The sequence below is a fragment of the Rhinolophus sinicus genome, chromosome 9, assembly GCF_057876585.1.
Source record: "Rhinolophus sinicus isolate RSI-liver-muscle chromosome 9, RSI-T2T, whole genome shotgun sequence".
Classification (NCBI taxonomy): Eukaryota; Metazoa; Chordata; class Mammalia; order Chiroptera; family Rhinolophidae; genus Rhinolophus; species Rhinolophus sinicus.
The window spans coordinates 19,512,071-19,529,473 of NC_142509.1; the positions used below are offsets into that span (position 1 = coordinate 19,512,071).

The 17,403-nt window shown below is 44.3% G+C and overlaps 1 protein-coding gene, 1 long non-coding RNA gene and 2 gene segments (V, D, J or C); 1 reads left to right on the plus strand and 3 right to left on the minus strand.

Annotated features, from left to right (window-relative positions):
- Window positions 1–17,403, minus strand: part of LOC109439166 (immunoglobulin lambda-1 light chain-like) — a 556,184-nt gene that overhangs the window by 204,905 nt on the left and 333,876 nt on the right. The window lies entirely within an intron of this gene.
- The window catches only part of LOC109439815 (putative non-functional immunoglobulin lambda variable 1-50), a 364,704-nt gene that overhangs the window by 196,134 nt on the left and 151,167 nt on the right, over window positions 1–17,403 (minus strand).
- LOC141569198 (immunoglobulin lambda variable 2-18-like) overlaps window positions 1–17,403 on the minus strand; it is a 197,741-nt gene that overhangs the window by 167,566 nt on the left and 12,772 nt on the right.
- On the plus strand, window positions 1,727–8,953 carry LOC141569201 (uncharacterized). The gene is made up of 3 exons (XR_012492663.2): window positions 1,727–2,669; window positions 5,019–5,434; window positions 5,769–8,953. It is a non-coding gene; the product is annotated as an uncharacterized LOC141569201 (long non-coding RNA).

Sequence of the window (17,403 nt, forward strand, 5' to 3'; positions counted from 1 at the left end):
CACCAAAACTACAGTATTTTTGGCCAATATTTCTTCAAATACTTTTTACCAACTACCCCCAAAACTTTTTGCTTCAAAGCCTGAAATTGCATGTATATTTGGGTTGTTGAAGTTGTCTGATCACACAGTGATGCTTCTGTTCATTTTTTGTCAAAGTCTTTTCTTTCTCTGTGGTTTCATTTATTTCTATAGTGAAGTGTCATCAATTCACTAATTTTTTTTCCACTGCAGTGCTTAATATTCTGTCAATCTCAAGTGGAATTTTAATCTCAGACATTGTACTTTTCTTTTTTAAAAGTTTGACTTGGGTGTTTTTTGTTTTTTTTAATGTCTTCCTAGTTTGCAATTAACATAGTCAATCATTCCTTTACCTTCACAATAAAGTGGAATATAGTTATAATAACTTATTTTGCTTTCTTGCCGACAAATTCAATCACCTGTGAGATTTCATGGTCAGTTTGGATTGATTGATTTTTTTGATTATTATGGGTCATATTTTCCTGCTTCCTTCCAGGAAATTTTGACAGGATTCAGGCCTTGTGAATATTTCCTTGTTTACTGCATAATGTTTGTATTTCTATACATATTTTTGTCTTCTACATTGTTCTACATTCAGTGAAGTGAACGGAAACTTGCTGCTGTGCTTTCTTAGGTGGGACCCGAGCAGCATCAGTCTCGGGCTGGTTTCCCCGCGAGTGAAGCAACGCTCTTCTGACGAGTCAACCTGATGCCTTGATTAGGAGCTTTCCCTCTCTGACCGCGGGACAAGCACGGCTTCTGATTGGTGTGTGAGCTCTGCACGTGCCCTCCAGTGTCTGGGTGGTTCCTCTTTGACCTCAGGGAGTTTGCTCCTAGGCTGTGGTCCTCAGGACTCATGAATAATTGCGGTTCCCTGGAAGCACATGGGGAGGGAGAATTGCCTGCAGTAGGGTTTTGGGGTGATATTTCTGGAAGTAAATGTGGGAGGTAAGACAAGGTGACATACAATGTGGTAACAATTGATGACTCAGTTGGGAGTCCCTGAAAGGTCATCCTGAACTGAGGCAAGGACTTGGCATCTAGGCCTCAGGTTGTTCTTAGACCTGAGCCACACTCTCAGAGGGGCCATGACCTTGGGGGAGGCAGCCTCTACAATGACAGCACTTCCCAGTGAGGGCTCAGCTGTGAGCTGCCAGGGTCCCCAGCAGGATTAGGAGGGTGGTTTAATTGTGAGGAGGGGACAGTGGTGGATTGCACGGTGTTCAATGCACTGGTTGGCTCTGTGCAGAGTCCCAGGCTGCCACGGATCCTGGGGCTTCATGAGCTCAGATGAGCTGGATGGTTCTAAGGTTTAATCCAGGATGGGACCAATGAGTGTCCCAGTCACCATCTAATTGATATCCAGGGTCGATTACCACTGGATGTATGTCTCCCTGTGTTTCCTTCTACTCACGCCCTCTGTCCCCAACTCACACCCAGGCTCAGACAACACCAGGACAGCGTGGGCCTGCCAGCCCTGAATCCACTGCTGATTCAGCCTCTGCAGAGCTCCCTGAGGGCTGGAAGAGGGGGCAGCCTGGGGATCTCAGATCTGAGGACCTGGTCCAGACCTACTCATGGCTTTGTCACCAGTCCTCCGAGGGCTGAAGGACAGTGTAACACAGATGGGGAAGAAAGTTTGTGTCTCACTTCCCCATCTGCCTGTGTCACTGTGAGTATTATCACTGCTGTCTGTTGACAGACAGTAATAGTCAGCCTCGTCCTCAGCCCGGGCCCCGCTGATGGTCAGGGTGGCCGTCTTCCCTGAGCTGGTGCCAGAGAATCGGTCAGGGATCCCTGAGGGCCGCTCACTATCCTTATAAATGACCCGCACAGGAGGGGCCTGGCCTGGCTTCTGCTGGAACCAGTGAGTATATTTTTTATCCAGTAAATCTCCAGTGCAGCTGATCCTGGCCGTCTGTCCTGGGGCCACTGACAAAGAAGGCGACTGGGTCAGCTCATAGGAGGCCACAGGGTCTGTAAGAGAGGAGACAAGAGGGCGTTTGAGGATAAAGACCCATTCCCAGTAGATCCCACCCTGAGGCTGTGCATGGACTGAGCGCAGGGTCTGGGGCACGTCCAGCTCAGGATCCTGTGGGTGCTAAGCTTATGGGCAGGGCCTTGGGGTCAGCACCTGTGCAAAGAGTGAGGAAGGGGAACAGGAGAAGGGTCCAGGCCATGGTGGAGATGCCACAGGTTCTGCCTCTGAGCCTGCAGCTGGAGAAGTGGTCTCTGGGCCCCTCTTATTCTCAAGAACCAGTTCTGGGGGGATGGGAGGACCTTCATGCAAATTTACTTCCTTCCTTTTGTGGCTTGTTGAGAGTCTCCCACTAAGCAGAGAACAGCTGGGCTTCTGGAGTATTTAAATTTGGGCCCTCATTCCCAGGCCTATACCCAGGTTCCCCAGAGCTCTCTGTGGGGTTGAGAGAGACTCCTGACCCAGCACCTGCACACTCACCTCAGGCTGAGCCCCGGGCCTACTCCCTGGGTTTGGGGAGACCCCCCCCCCCAGTCATCCTGCCTAGTTATGATGTCATTCATAGGGGTGGTGGTGGGGAGTGCTTGTAGGGACAGTGGTCATGCTGGTGTGCCAGAGGCCAGAGGCCAGATTCCATGATCGGACACAGTGAAACTGGTGATAGAACTCTCAGGTAAGTTTTTTTCTCTTTCTTTCTTTTTTTCAGGTTAGAAAAAAAAAAAAGAAATGTGAGATTTTTGGGGATCTAGAGTTAGGCAAAAAATCTGGATGACACCATATACATGATTCATAAAAAGAAAGGTCAACATACCAAAATTATCATTTTGTTTTGCAAAACTGTCTAAAGAGGATAAAAAACAAATAACAGATAGAAAATATTTGCAAACTAAATATCCAGTGAACAAATATTGTATAGAGCATAAAAAGAGTGCTCTGTTAAGCGAAATAAGTCAGACAGAAAAAGCAGAGAACCATATGATTTCACTGATATGTGGTTTATAAACCAAAAACAACAAAAGAACAAGACAAACAAATAAGAAACAAAAACTCATAGACACAGACAATAGTTTGGTGGTTACCACAGGGATAGGGGGGTGGGGGGTGGGAGATGAGGGTAAAGGGGGATCAAATATATGGTGATGGAAGGAGAACTGACTCTGGGTGGTGAACACACAATGGGATTTATAGATGATATAATACAGAATTATACACCTGAAATCTATGTAACTTTACTAACAATTGTCACCCCAATAAACTTTAATTTAAAAAAAAGAACTCTGTAAACAGTAAAAGGAAAACAAAAATAATACATTGAGAAAATGGTCAAGGGTCAAGATATGTCATAAAAGAGGATAGAGAGATGGCAACAAGCACATGGAAAGATGTTTGTCATAGCCATTAGGGAAATGCAAATTAAAATAACAAAGATATTTCCATGCACCTGTCAGAATGGCTAAAGTAAAAAAAGTGACAACCCCCAATGCTGGCAAAGCTGTGAAGAAGTGGGACCACTCATCCCCTGATGGGAATGTCAAATGGTGCAGACACTCTGGAAGGAGTTTGGCAGCTTCTTAAAAACCTAAACTTGCAATTAGCACACAACTCAGCAATTGTGCTCTTGAGCATTTATTTCAGAGAAGAGACAACTTATGTTCCCAGAGAAACTATACACAAGTGTCCATGGCACTCTTGTGCATGATGTCCCAAAGTGAGAACAATCCAGATGCCCCTCCATGGTGGATGATCAGGCTTTTGTCCACTCGGACCATGGATACTACTCAGCAATGAAAAGGAGGGAACTCTTAGTGCAACAAAAAGTTTGAGAAATCTGCAGGGAATTAGATGAAGTGAAAAGCGACCAACCCAAAAGCTATATAGCACACGGTTCTATTTTTTATTTCAATAGGTCTATTCTAAAAAGACAAAATTGTAGAAATGGAGAATGAATTAGTGGTGCCAAGGATTAGTTAGGTGCAGGGGACAAAACCTCAGAGGGAGGAGGTGGATGCTGTTACCAAAGGACAGCATGAGGTACCCTTGTGGTGATGGAAGCGTTGTGTGTCTTGACTACTGTGGTGGATCCTTCCTACACGTGGGATAAAATCACATCGAACTAACTACACACACACATTATATGAAGAGGAAAAAATTAAGGAGTTGATGAAAAAGGAATAAAAAGCATAAAACAGAGATATACTAAAGAATTAAATAGATCACTAGTAACAGAAATATCCAGAGGGGGGGGAGAGAGAGAGAGAGAGAGAGAGAGAGAGAGAGAGAGAGAGAGAGACAGAGAGAGACAGAGAGAGAGAGAGACAGAGAGACAGAGAGACAGAGAGACAGAGAGACAGAGACAGAGAGAGAGAAACAGAGAGAGCCTGAGGGGAAAGGATGCCCCCCTGTCACACTCTCAGCCACATCAGCTCCATCTCGCCACATGAGCAGGTCCTGTGACCTGTTTTACTTGCTTCTTCTGGGGACTCCCAAGGTCGCAGGGTACACAGAGCATTCGTTTTTCTTTTTTCAACACCTATATTCAGTAAAATTGATATCACACAAAAACGTTTTCTTTACGTTTTTACTTTTTGGTCTCAGAATCACCTGGCATCTATGAAGCCAGAGCCACAGATATGGAACACACAATGAAAGGGATACTTCACACTGCTCATTAGTCACTGTCACAGGACAGAGGTGACAGTGGTCTCTTAGTGAGACCCTGACCCTCTTGTAACCTTGACCATAAGAAATGGCCTCTCATGGACTCTTTGCCCCTCTCTGACCTGGGATGTATGGTGGCAGCTCCCTCCCTGGCTGGTCACCATCTAAGCACAGCAGGGGACGATCTGTATCTGCTCCCTTTCCACTCACTGTCATCACTTTTACAGAATGTCCCTCCGTCTGTCCATCCGAGGCCACTGCTGACTAACTTCCATGTTATTAGCACCACAGGCCCTGGTGGCCATGGATGAGGTGTGGTCCACACTGGGGTTTGGATTTAATTCTCTACCGATTCTTTTTCTAGCAGCATAAGTGCTGGAGGAGACTTCTCGCTAGTGGGACCCGCAGGAGACTTGCTTGGGACAACTTCACTGCAATCCTTGTGGAGAACAACCCTTTACTGGAGTGAGGAGGATGGAGACGGCCCTGTGTCCCTGTGACTCCAGCCAGCCTCAGTGACAGAGATCACTGCAGGACTGAGCCCTGAGTCCACGTCTCAGTCTGTTCCCTTGCACCCTCTCCACTCCCTCCCCGGATACCAGCCTCTCCTGCCCTCCTGCCCCCTTGGGAGTCACTCAGACCATGGGCAGCTCCTGGACTTTCATCTCAGACTCAGTCACTGGGGATGAGCCTTCAAATCCCCGTCGACCCTGCTCAGTTCAGTGTCCTCGAACCAGTGTCATTATGGATAACATGGCTCGTCCATGCTGACTCGAAGAGGTGAGTGTGTCCTTTTTTTCCTGAAAAGCTACAGAGAAAATCAACACATCCAATAAACTTGCTCTCCTCAAATGTATTTGAGGCGGATCACCCACAAGGCTGAGACTTAGGCGTGGGGGAAGCGATATGTTTTCCACCTCAGTGTCCTCCATCCCCCATGCCCTGAGACTGTCCCAGTGGACTTGGTCCTGACCTGTCTTTAGAAACGTCCTGTGGGCACATGTGAAGCCGTCCAGTCACCACAAGCTGAGAATCCCTCACGGCTGGAGAAGCCCAGGCCATGCTCCATGTCGGTCCTGCTGCAGACCTCCTAACAAGCCCCGCTTTCCCACAGGACCCAGCTCTGCCAAGACCACAGGATCAAGGCTCTCCATCCTGCCTCCTCTGAGGACCTCCCTTGGAACCTCAGTCCTGCGTCACTCATGGGGCACCTGATCAAGACACTCGCTGCTATGACTCCCCAGAGGCCTGAGATCATCTTTCCTCCATGAGCACAACCCCATGGTGGGAGGCACACAGCCTGACGGCTGCTGGAGATGTGGTCATATCAGCCCCATCACACTCTCAAGACCACATTCCTGCCTTGGCTGGTCTGTTCTCTCCCAGCGTTGTCCCGAAAGGCCCGAGTTGGAGGAAACAGAATGTTTGTTGTGTTGTCAAAATGGCCTAAATTACAACCCATGTCTGCCTCTCCCTAGTACTGTCTCACGGAGGAGGTGAAGGATGATGGGAGAAAAGTGAAATCTCAGCACCTGGGGGACAGACAGAGAGCAGCTCGCCCTGCGTCCCCGTGGGGAAAAGGGGACGGAGGGAGGGAGGTTTTTGTCTCACTTCCCCTTTGTCTATCACTGTGGCTTACCCGTACTGGCCATCAAGTGTATAGGCTGCACCACAGTAATACTCAGCCTCGTCCTCAGACTGGAGGTTGGAGATGGTTAAGTAGCGGTCAGCCCCAGAGCTGGAACCCGAGAAGCGATTGGGGATCCCATCCCCCTTGCTGTGGCTTCTGTCACTCTTAAGCTTCATCACATACTAAGGGGCCTTCCCTGGCTGCTGCTGAAACCAGCGAATGGTGTAGGTGCTGTGCTCACTGCTCAGGGTGCAGGTGAGCTTGGCCGAGGCTCCCAGGGAGGCAGATGCAGATGGGGGCTGGGTCAGCACAGGCTGAACACAGAGACCTGGAAACGCAAAATATAATAGAGATGCTGAATGCACCCTGACTGGACAGATGCCCCTCCGGACTGTGCTTGGAGGGAAATATTGGGCAGCAGGACCCCTGAGTGCCCTGGGACGCTCTGATCTGTGGAGAAAACCAGGGGCAGGAGGTAGAAGGAAACCCAGGCCATGGTGGGGAGGGTCTTCCAGGAGCTCTGTCCTGAGGCTGCGCAGCTGGGACTGGCCTCTCCAAGCTCCTGTCTCATTCTCTCTCCTTGAAGCTCAGAAAGGGAGGAGCATGAATGCAAATCTATTTTCTATTCCCCAAGTGTCTGTTTGAGCTCTTATCTGAGCCCTGAGCCAAGGGTCTCCTGTTGATAATTTCCTGCGGTCAGAAGGGCCAGGTGTGGGTTTCAGAGTGGAGAGTTGATTGTACCCAGTAGAAGTGTCTTCAAAGGAACATCAGTCACGCCCTTTGCACTGAGCATGGCCCAGGGGAATAGGACTTATTTGGGTCCCCAAACCAGGACCCACAGTGCCCCCTGGTGCCCCCAGGATAAAAGTCATCATACATGTATGATTAGTTCACAGAGTGACTTTTGAGTCCTTAATAGATGCAGACCTTTGATGAATGTTTTACCAGCTCCCCCTCACCCGACAGCATAATAACCTAACATCATCCTTCTGCTAAAGGTACAGCCCCTCCTCCAGTCTAACAAGGAGGGAGTTGTCATTCTGAGAAAAATGTTTTCCCCAAAGTCCCCCAGACAGTGATGATGAGTCAAGATTCCCATGCAGGAGACTGACCAGCTTTCCTTTGCGCCCCCTCCCGGCTCTGCCCCTCACCATGACCCATATCTTCCTCCTCCACATGTCCCAGACCTCTTGGACTTCTCATGTCACAACCCTGTCTTCTATATTCAGCTGCTCTGTCCTTCCTGAGTCTGTTCTGAGGAGTCTCAGATCTTCATGGTGTTGGAATTTGCATTACCCAGTGAAACACGGGACTGTCTGTGAACAGAGGTGGGGACACTCAATCTGCTCCCCCATGGCCAACAACACAGGATTACATGTCAGCATGACATTGGGAATCAGGTAACTGGGCTCCTCGCGTCAGGCTAGGGTACTGACAGGTCAGAATTCCTTTTCTAACATGGTCAAGGCTATTGTGTTTGGACAACTGTCCGAATAGGAAGAGAAATCTTAATAAATTTTAATAAATGTGATTGGCAAGATACATTTTTACCTATATCTCAAACAAATGTATTTATTTTCAAACCTAGTGCAATTGAGGATGACGTAACCTAGCTGGAGACGTTATATGTAGAAATGACGTGTGAAGCACTGTGGTGATACCTGTGTAGAGACAGAAGGACCCCATGGCTCACCCCTCAGAGTTTGGTCTAAAGAGACAATTGAAGGTAAGAGGAGGCCACCTGCCTCCCACTACTGTTCCCAGCTAAGCAGGTGACACATGGCTTTCTCTGCCCTTCCCACCTGATGTTTCCACTCCACACACTTCACACTTCAGGGTCTCCCCATGGAACCCCACTGTCCACTCCTGCAGGCCGGTTCTCACACCTGTGCTCTGGGTCATGACAACATGGGAGGTAACCTGTTAGTGCCGTCCTGGGAGAATTGACCTTCATAAATACGATCTGTGCTTGTGAATTAGGTCAATATGTGCCTTTGTGGACAATAACCAGTCTTCCAACTCAATAAAGTATTCCTTACGATCCCCCTTCCCTCTAGATCTCTGCACAAAATACAACTTTATGACTTGCGTGAGGTTTATGGAAATAATTTTTTCACTGAAAGGTATTCTGTACCAATATTTATTTTAAAATTCACACAAACAATTGTCATTTATTACACTGACTAATAATAAAAATGTGTTTGATGGCTCAGAATCATCTTTAAAATTGTAGTTGTATTTAATATCTAGTCTTTGATAAGGAAAGAGTGTAGCGTGGATGAAAAACAGGGCGTTCTATGGAAAGTAACCTCATAGGGTGATCTGGTCATAAATTCCTACCTGGGCAGGTCATGGTGCGTAGTTATGCCCCAGGCATATGACTTCTTTAGTAAAAGGCTTACCTTTGCCTCATGCAAGCCCTGTCCATTACGTTTGTGCATCTAGGTTAACACACCTTTGAAATAAACTGTAACCATCCTCAAGAAAGTACATAATCTTATTAACTATCCTTAATCCAATGCCTGCCTTGTTTCTCCCATCTCTGTGTAATCCCTCTTTAATTTCAAATGCATAAAAGAAGCTACAAAACTGTTATTCTTGGGAGCATTGAGATCTTGCTCCCCAGCATATGTCATCAGTTTGGCTCAAATAAAGTCTTATAAAAATTATCTACAGGTTTGGACAGTTCTTATGTTGACAGTGGAAGCATGTTATAAGAATTCCCAGGGAGGCCGGATGGCTCAGTTGGTTAGAGCATGGGCCCTGAACGACAGGGTTGGCGGTTCGATTCCCACATGGGCCAGTGAGCTTCACCCTCCACAACTAGATTGAAGGACAACTACTTGGAGCTGATGGGCCTTGGGAGAAACACTCTGTTCCCCAATATTCCCCAATAAAATTTAAAAAAAGAAAAAGAATTCCCTTATTTCTAGGAGCAACCATTCTTCCCTAGTGAGACCTCTGGGTGAGGCCTCTGGGTAGTGGGACCCTCCGTCGCCCCCTAGTGGCTGAGTATATACTGCAGGGACAGTTTCCTGGAGGAAACCTAATCCATCTATCCTGCTCTGTCCCAATATGGTGGCTAAAAGCCACATGCAGCTGTTGAGAATGACATGTGGGTTGTCCCAGTAAAGACATGCTGTACTTCTTAAATACACACCAGGTTTGAAAGACAGTATAAAAATAATGTGGTTCGAATTTTATTTGGCTAAGATTACATTGCAAAGTCACCATACCGTAAGTCACTTGCTTTTGAGAAAGGAGAAAGAACTTTCTGGCACCTTAAGGAGAGGCCAAGTCTTAGCTTTGAAAGCACACTGAGAGACCACAGGATGGTGATGAAGCCCAGGGACCCTGGGATCCAAGACCTCGGCTTGCTGCTGGGTCCACCACTTTCTAGTTCTGACCTCAGACAAGATGTTCATCCCTCTGTGCCTCAGCTTTCCCCATCTGTAAAAGGGGGTGATGATGAGAATGCCTGTTGAAGAGTATTTGTGATTAAACAATTTAATAAATACGAAGCACTGCAACTGGTGCTGGTACGTAGTAAGCCCACATGAATGTTTATTCCTCCTCCTTCTATTAATATCCTTAGTCCTTTTCCTTATACTTAATATAAAGCAAAGGCATCCGAGTAGTGGGAGGAAGAAAGATACAGAAATATAGAAAGTCTTGGTTTGGGGACATTTGACATTGGCAATGTTTCCTGGCAACACCAACCCTCCCGCAAGAAGCTGCTTCCTTGAATACCATGCAAGTCAGTCTATTATCAACTGTCCTCCACTCTCTCTGTGATAATGGGAAGAGGGAACAGATCTGAAAAGCTGGATAGAGAAGCCCCCATCCCACAATGGGGTGGACAACAGTAGCCAGAGGCAGGATCTCAAGGTGATGCCCCAGCTCTCTCCCAGCCTGGACTCTGAGCCATCTGGACGTCATCTATACCTGTTTCTCTCAAGAAAGTCAAATACACGTCTGAGCACGCAGACCACAGCCAGGGACAGAGACTTTGTTCCCAAGTGGCCTTATGAGCTGATGACCTCAAGGGCTCACTTTGCTGAGTGATGAGAGACAGGAAGGGACCTCATTTCTTCAGTCTTGAATCTGGAAGGTGTTGCATTCTAGGGGATAACAGTCAAGTCTAGAATCTCTGGAAGGCTTTGGTTTCACTTCCTTATTACATAGGAACAGTGGGAAAGAGCCCCATCCCTTTCCCTGCATAGAAACAGCAATACTAATCAGCCTCGTGGCTGGGCTGAGCTGAGACATGTTCAAAGAAGCTGACTTGTCAGACTTGGGTCCTTAGATACAATCTGAAGTATCTAAGGTTTGATTGTTGACCCCATGTCCACATGCTGTTCCTTCTGGGATCATGATGGGGCGTGGCCACATGTGGACCAGTGGCCAAAGGCTTTGGTAGCAGGAGACACTATTATAACCCTCAATGTCACTGCTGCTTCAGCACAGGAGATGTGATCATGTTTGGGAGATACTAAGAGGCCAAGGGGGCAGAGTAAAGACAGATTGGGTCCCCAACCCTAACAGGAAGGACAGGTGTGGACAGGGGTGATTGCAGGGCCAAGGCCCCACACACCCTGAATGAGAGGGAGAGCAGGTCTCTTGTGCTTCACAGACAGTGCCTTCCTGTGGTGACTCTCACCTGAGCTGTGAGTAGAAGGTGAGCAGGAGTGAAGCCAGTCCCAGTGTGGTCCTCGGAGGACCAGTAGCACAGGCTCCCCAGGAGCCATCAGACATGCAGGGTCCTGGACCCATCCTGACCTGCTGCTGTGGCAGCTGCATCTTAGGAGACACCTGGAGCACTTGTGTGCTCACTGAGTTTCCAGAAGCTCTGGTCCAGGTCACCATGGAGCCTCTCACTTCCTCCTGTTTGTGCCCCCAAGCCCTTCTTAGGCCACTCGGGTCTTGGTGATTAACTGTTCTGCCCTCATCAACTGAGCTTGATTCAGGTACTAGGCCCAGCAATGATGTGGAGGATATTTTTAAGAAGAGACATTTCACAAGCCCCCTGGGTGTGTGTGGGGATGCCCAGATAGAAATAGATGTTCGTGACATTTTCTGGTTCTCAGCTCCAGTTGATATGGACTTTCCTACTTTCTGCACCTTACGCTCTCTCTGTCTTGCAGCCTCTGCATGCGTTTCTCTCTGACTGAAACCTTTCCCGTGACCCTACTCCTCGCCCAGAGAGTGCCTAAATCCCAGTCATTCTTTCAGTTGTGTGTACGTATCACTTGTCTAGGAAGTGGTCTCTGACCACCAGAACATTCAGAAACACAGAATTACAATCCTTTTTTATTTATCATTAAGCGTCCTCACAGTTGGGTGTGGGACATCCAGAGTCCACATGAAGTAAAACCCCCATCACAACTCTGCACCTCCATTTTTACCTTTATTATGTTCTAACAGGATTAGATAAGCAGTAAGAAGCAATGTCTGTTTGTATTAAAACATTTTAAGTGACTATTGAGATAACCATGCGGACTTGTCCTTTCATTATTAATGTGGTATTTTATTATGAATATGGTATTTAACATTAATTGATTTCCAGATGATAAAAGAACCTTGCATTCCTAGGACAAATACCACATGGTCATGGTATTTAATATTTCTTATATGTTATTAGAATCAGTTTTCTAGTATTTTGTTGCTGTTTTTGTTTCTATATTCATAAAAATGATTGATCTGTAGTTTTCTTGTGATGTCTTTGTCTGGTTGGGGTGTCAGGGTAATATTGACTTCATAGAATGAGTTCCTAAGTGTTCTCCCTTCTGTTTTCGTAGAGAATGTTTGAATAATTGGTATTATTTCATCTTTAAGCATTTGGTAGAATTTATCAGTGAAGCCATTGGTGCTTGGACCTTTCTTCATGGGATGTTTTTTATGACTAATTTAATCCCTTTACTTGTTATAAGTTTAATCAGATTTTGTATTTACTCTTGAATTAGTTTCAGTAGTTTGTATCACACTATCTTTTTTTTTTAAATGCACTTGTTCATAGTATTCTCTTTTAGTACTTTTTATTTAATGTTAGTCGTAATGAGCCCTCTTTCATTTTTTATTTCATAATTTGTCCTCTTTTTTTTTTCAGTCGATCTACCTAAAGGTTTGTTAATTTTGTTGATGTTTTTAAAGAACCAAAGTTTGGGTTTGGTGATTTTTCCTAAAGTTTTTCTTCTCCTTATTTGTTAATTTCCACTCTAATCTTTATCAGTTTCTTCCTTCTGCTTGTTTCAGGTTCAGTTTGCTTTTATTGTTTTTCAGTATCTTAAGATGCAAAGTTAGGTTTTGAATTGAATATAATATTTATATATAATATTTATTTAATTAATATTTAAATAATTATTTATAAAATTTATCTACATGCATTTAGAGTTCTTTTTTTTTTTTCACTAAGCACTGTTTTAAGCAGAGTCCCATAAGTTCTGACATGTTGTGTCTTCATTCTCATTCATGCCAAATTACTTTCTAATTTCCTTTTGATTCCTTTATTGACCTGTTGGCCATTTAGGGTAAATTTTTTAAATTTCCACATATTTATAAATTTTTCAGTTTTCTGTTATTAAATTGTACTTAAATACCATGGGTTTGGAGAACATATTTTACATATTTCCATCTTTCTAAATGTATTAATCCATACGTTATGGTCTATAATATGATCTTTCCTGAAGAATGTTCCTTGTACATTTGAGAAGAATATGTATTCTGATGTTGTTGGGTATTCTATAGGTGTCTGTTATGTGCAGTTGTCCTATACTCTTGTTCGTGTCTCCTCTTGTTAATCTTAGGTATATATATATGTATTACTGAGTGTAGCATATGAAGTCTCTAAGTATTATTTTAAATATTATTATTTATTTTTACTCCCTTTAATTCTGTGTTTGCATCATGTGTGTTGGGACTCTGTTGTTAAGTGCATGTATGTTTAAAATTTTTATGTTTTCATATCTTTTCTATAGTTTGACACTTTAATCATTACAAAATGTTCCTCCTCATCTCTAGTAAAAGTTTTTTTTGTTTTAGTCTTATGATCGCTGTTTGCATGATACATCTTTTTCATCCTTTTACTTTCGACCTATTTATAGATATGAATCTAAGTGTGTTTTCTCTAAACAGTGTATAGTTATATATTTGTGATCCAGTTTGATAATCTCTATCTCTTTCCACACATTAACGTTGTTATTAGCTATAGTTGAATTTACATCTACCATTTTACTTTTGATTTCTATATCTCATGGATTTTATGATCTTCAGTTTCTCCTTTACTCCTTTCTTTTGCATTAAGTGAATATTTTCCAATTTATCATTTCAACTTTTTTTTTCAATTGTGGAATATTGAGGAACAGTGTGTTTCCCCAGGGCCCATCAGCTCCACGTCGTTGTCCTTCACCCTAGTTGTGGAGGGCGCAGCTCAGCTCCAAGTCCAGTTGCCATTTTCAATCTTTGTAGCAGGGGCCACAGCCCACCATCCCATGTGGGAATTGAACCAGCAACCTTGTTGTTAAGAGCTGGCGCTCTAACCAACTGAGTCATCTGGCCGCCCTCATTTCAACTTTTTAATGATTGTTTTCATTGTAATTTTTAGTCATTTTTTTAGTAGTTACTTTAGGGCTTACCCTATGTACCTTAATATAATAGAATGTATTTCAGATTTATATAAAATTAATTATAGTGAGATACAGAAATATAACTCTTATATACTTTTTTCTAACGACCTCTTAAGATGTTACCAATGCCATAGATATTACATCGATATGTGCTACAAACCCAATAACTGTGTCGATCATTACTTTATATAATTTTATGTCTTTTAAAGAAGGAGAGAATAAAGGAGAACACATATCTATTTATTGACTTTATTATAGTTACCTTCTGTTTTTTTCACCATTTGTAGCTCTTTTTATTTGTTCTTTCAATTTGGAGCTACAATCTTGTGTCATTTCTATAGTATGACACTACTACAATAGAGCTTTGTTTGCCCCAACTCAGTTACTTTGTGCTTCTACTGTCAAATAATATTTACATACACTGTTTTATACAATTCGTTTTTAAATCAGTGTATAGAAGAAATGAGAAGAGATGCATTTATACTGTCTTTTATAATTACATAATTACATTTACTGGTACTGTTTATTTTTGTGTCTGTCTTTGTTTTGTTTTTGTGGATTTGAATTACTGTTGGGGGTGACTTGTTTTCAGCTTAAAGAACTTTCTTTAGTATTTCTTGAATGGTGGTTCTGCTAGCAATGGATTCTCTCAGTTTTTATCTGGAAATCCTTTGTTTCACCTTCCTTTTAGTTTTGGTAGATGTAAGACTTTTGATTGACTTCTTTTTCTTTTAGCACTTTTAATATGTCATCCCATTGTCTTCTGGCCTCCATTATTTCTGAAGTCTATTTCCCCTGCAGTGTGAATCTCATTTTGCTCCCATACATGAACAAGAGTATAGGACAACTGCACATAACAGACACCTATAGAATACCCAACAACATCAGAATACATAGTCTTCTCAAATGCACAAGGAACATTCTTCAGGAAAGATCATATTATAGACCATAACGTATGGATTAATACATTTAGAAAGACGGAAATGATACACAGCCTTGGAAATGCAGTCACCCTGAGATAACAGTAGCATTAGCAGGGCTCTCTCTTTAACAATCTTTTTTCCTGATATCTCTGTTAACTTGTCCGTCTCTGCTGGCATCACAGGCAGATATTAGGCTCCACTAATTGTCAGCTGATTCCTCTATTGTTTGTGACAATGCCCTCCACAATCTGATCCAATTATATTCAAGCCGCTTTGCAAGGGCAGTTTTTGAGGCCAGTCGTTAAGGATCGGATCCCAGGAGAGCTTTTCTTAAGAGTTCTCTCCTTCCCTTGTTCTCTGTTTAACTGGCTGATTTATGGTTTAGCTTGTTGCTCACAAGCTTACCTCCAGTGCTTACCATTAAAGTTTCCACTGTTTTAGAGAACACCCTTAGGCTTAATCTTCCCCACACTCTGTTCAAAATAAAGTCTGCTCCCTTGGGGAGAGTTTTATGTGTCTGTATTCTTATGTTCTGCCTCTCCTCCTGGCCAAAATCTCTGCTCCAGACCTGGAATGAGGAAAATCAGCAGCCCACTTTTCTCAGAATGACGCCCCTCCCCCCACGATTTACAAGGAGGGTTCTAGGTGAGGGCAATAAGTAGTCTCTGGTTTTCTCCACTTACCTCTCCTGTCTTGGAAGCATAGCTCTATGAGTGAGCTGAGGTGAGGGTGATTGAGGCCCTAATATTTTCAGCCTGCTAAGCCTAGAGTAGAGCCTCCATTTTATGAGTAGGGGCCGGTGGAGAAAGTTTCCTGGCTCACCTGGAATTTTGTTTCTGCTACATAAACCTTGGGGGATAAAAAATGGTGGCCTGCTATTCCAGGGAGAAGAGATACCATAGCCCTTGCCTGGGAGTTGGAGAGAGAAGGAACCCCATATTCTTGGCCACACCCACCCTGAGTGGCCTTTCTGAGATTGATGGAGGGAGTGAGTTATGGCTCAAGTGTCACAGATTCTTGTTATTCTTACTAGGATTTAGTAGATATTCTTGAACAAATGTTTCTTCATTTGCTGTTTTTCCTTAGAACAATTTTCTGGAGACTTTAAGCGGTTGGAGGTTTTTGTTGAAATTATTTTTGCTGGTTTGGTTGTTTCACTGAGGAGACAGCAGAACTTGTCATGTCACCATTCTGGAAGTTGTCTCATAATAACTAACTGTTTTGAACCATTGAGTCTTGGGATTTTTTTTTTTAATGTCATTGTAGCTGACACAAAGTCATATAGAGCTTGATTTATTATAAACCATTAATACAGGTTAGCTAGCATGTCCCTAGGTAGACAGGGAGGTCCCTGGTGGAATAAACAAAAGACAGCCTTATCCTAAAACTCCAGGTTTTGAAATCACTCCTTCGCTCCAGGACATAATGCAACAAGGCCTTGAGGTTAATCATAAAATTCCTTTTGGCCTGATAAATGGAGCAGATCTGATAGGTAAAGAGTGGGTTACTTTGCTAATTCCTCCAGGATGGGTAAGCAGAACAAACCTGGTAGACGAATTTCATTAGAAGGCGCCCGTTCCCTTCTTCAAACAAGCTCCCTGCTTCAAACAGCTCCCCCTCCCCAAACAGGCAAGGGAAGGTAAAAAAGTAAGAGCTCTTGCCTCAGTCACGGGGTACCCCCAAAGGGAACCCCCTCCCACTTGGGAGCTCTGACTCTTTGCTTTCAATAAACTATCCTCTTTTTAAAACTCTTTGCCTCTGCTTGGTCCGTGTTTCCATTCTTTGGTCTCACGAGACAGGATCCCGGCCCACACCTAGAAACTGCCAGCAGATCCAACATCATCTACATCATTTGGAGACCCACAGGAAAATATTCCTACATCAATTATATACGTTATAATATGTTGTCGCCACCTATAAATATTTTCATCCTAATGAAACAACTAAATATGCCTCCCAACCACTGAAACAAACACTCCCAATTGAAACTTAATTATCCTCTTGAATAATCTGATGTCGTGCCGGAGACCCTGCTCGCAGCGCCATTTTTCAGGCGGGGCGGCCTGCGGGGTCTCTGGTCCCGCTCCCCATATAAGAACGCAGGATATGGTGAGGCCAAAAAGGAACACCCACGGAGCCATAGGTAGGGGAGTCATACCACTATGGTCTCACTGGAGGCTGGGCCCACCGGACGCGTGACCTGCCATTCGCCTTTCCACCAACCGACCGAGGACTCTCCTCCACTCTCTCGACCCTGTTCCTCTCCTCTCTTCCGCTTTCCTCGGCTCTGCTCGGGTCCTCGGCTCCTCGGCAATCCTCAGCAGTCCTCGGCAATCCTCCGTAGCCGCAGCAGTTATACCAGCGGCCAATCGGCTAACTGGTCACAGCTGCCGGCCATCCACCACACGAGCCAGCACCCTTCCACGTGAGGCCGAGAGCCTGTAAACTACTCTCTGGGGCTCTGTCCCCACATCTGAGTTTTAAAAAGTCACTTAAATTCACTGTCAAGAAAAAAGCACTCCCCACTACTGCTGTAATGAGAATATCTCACAGAGCCATGAATCTGTTTGCTGA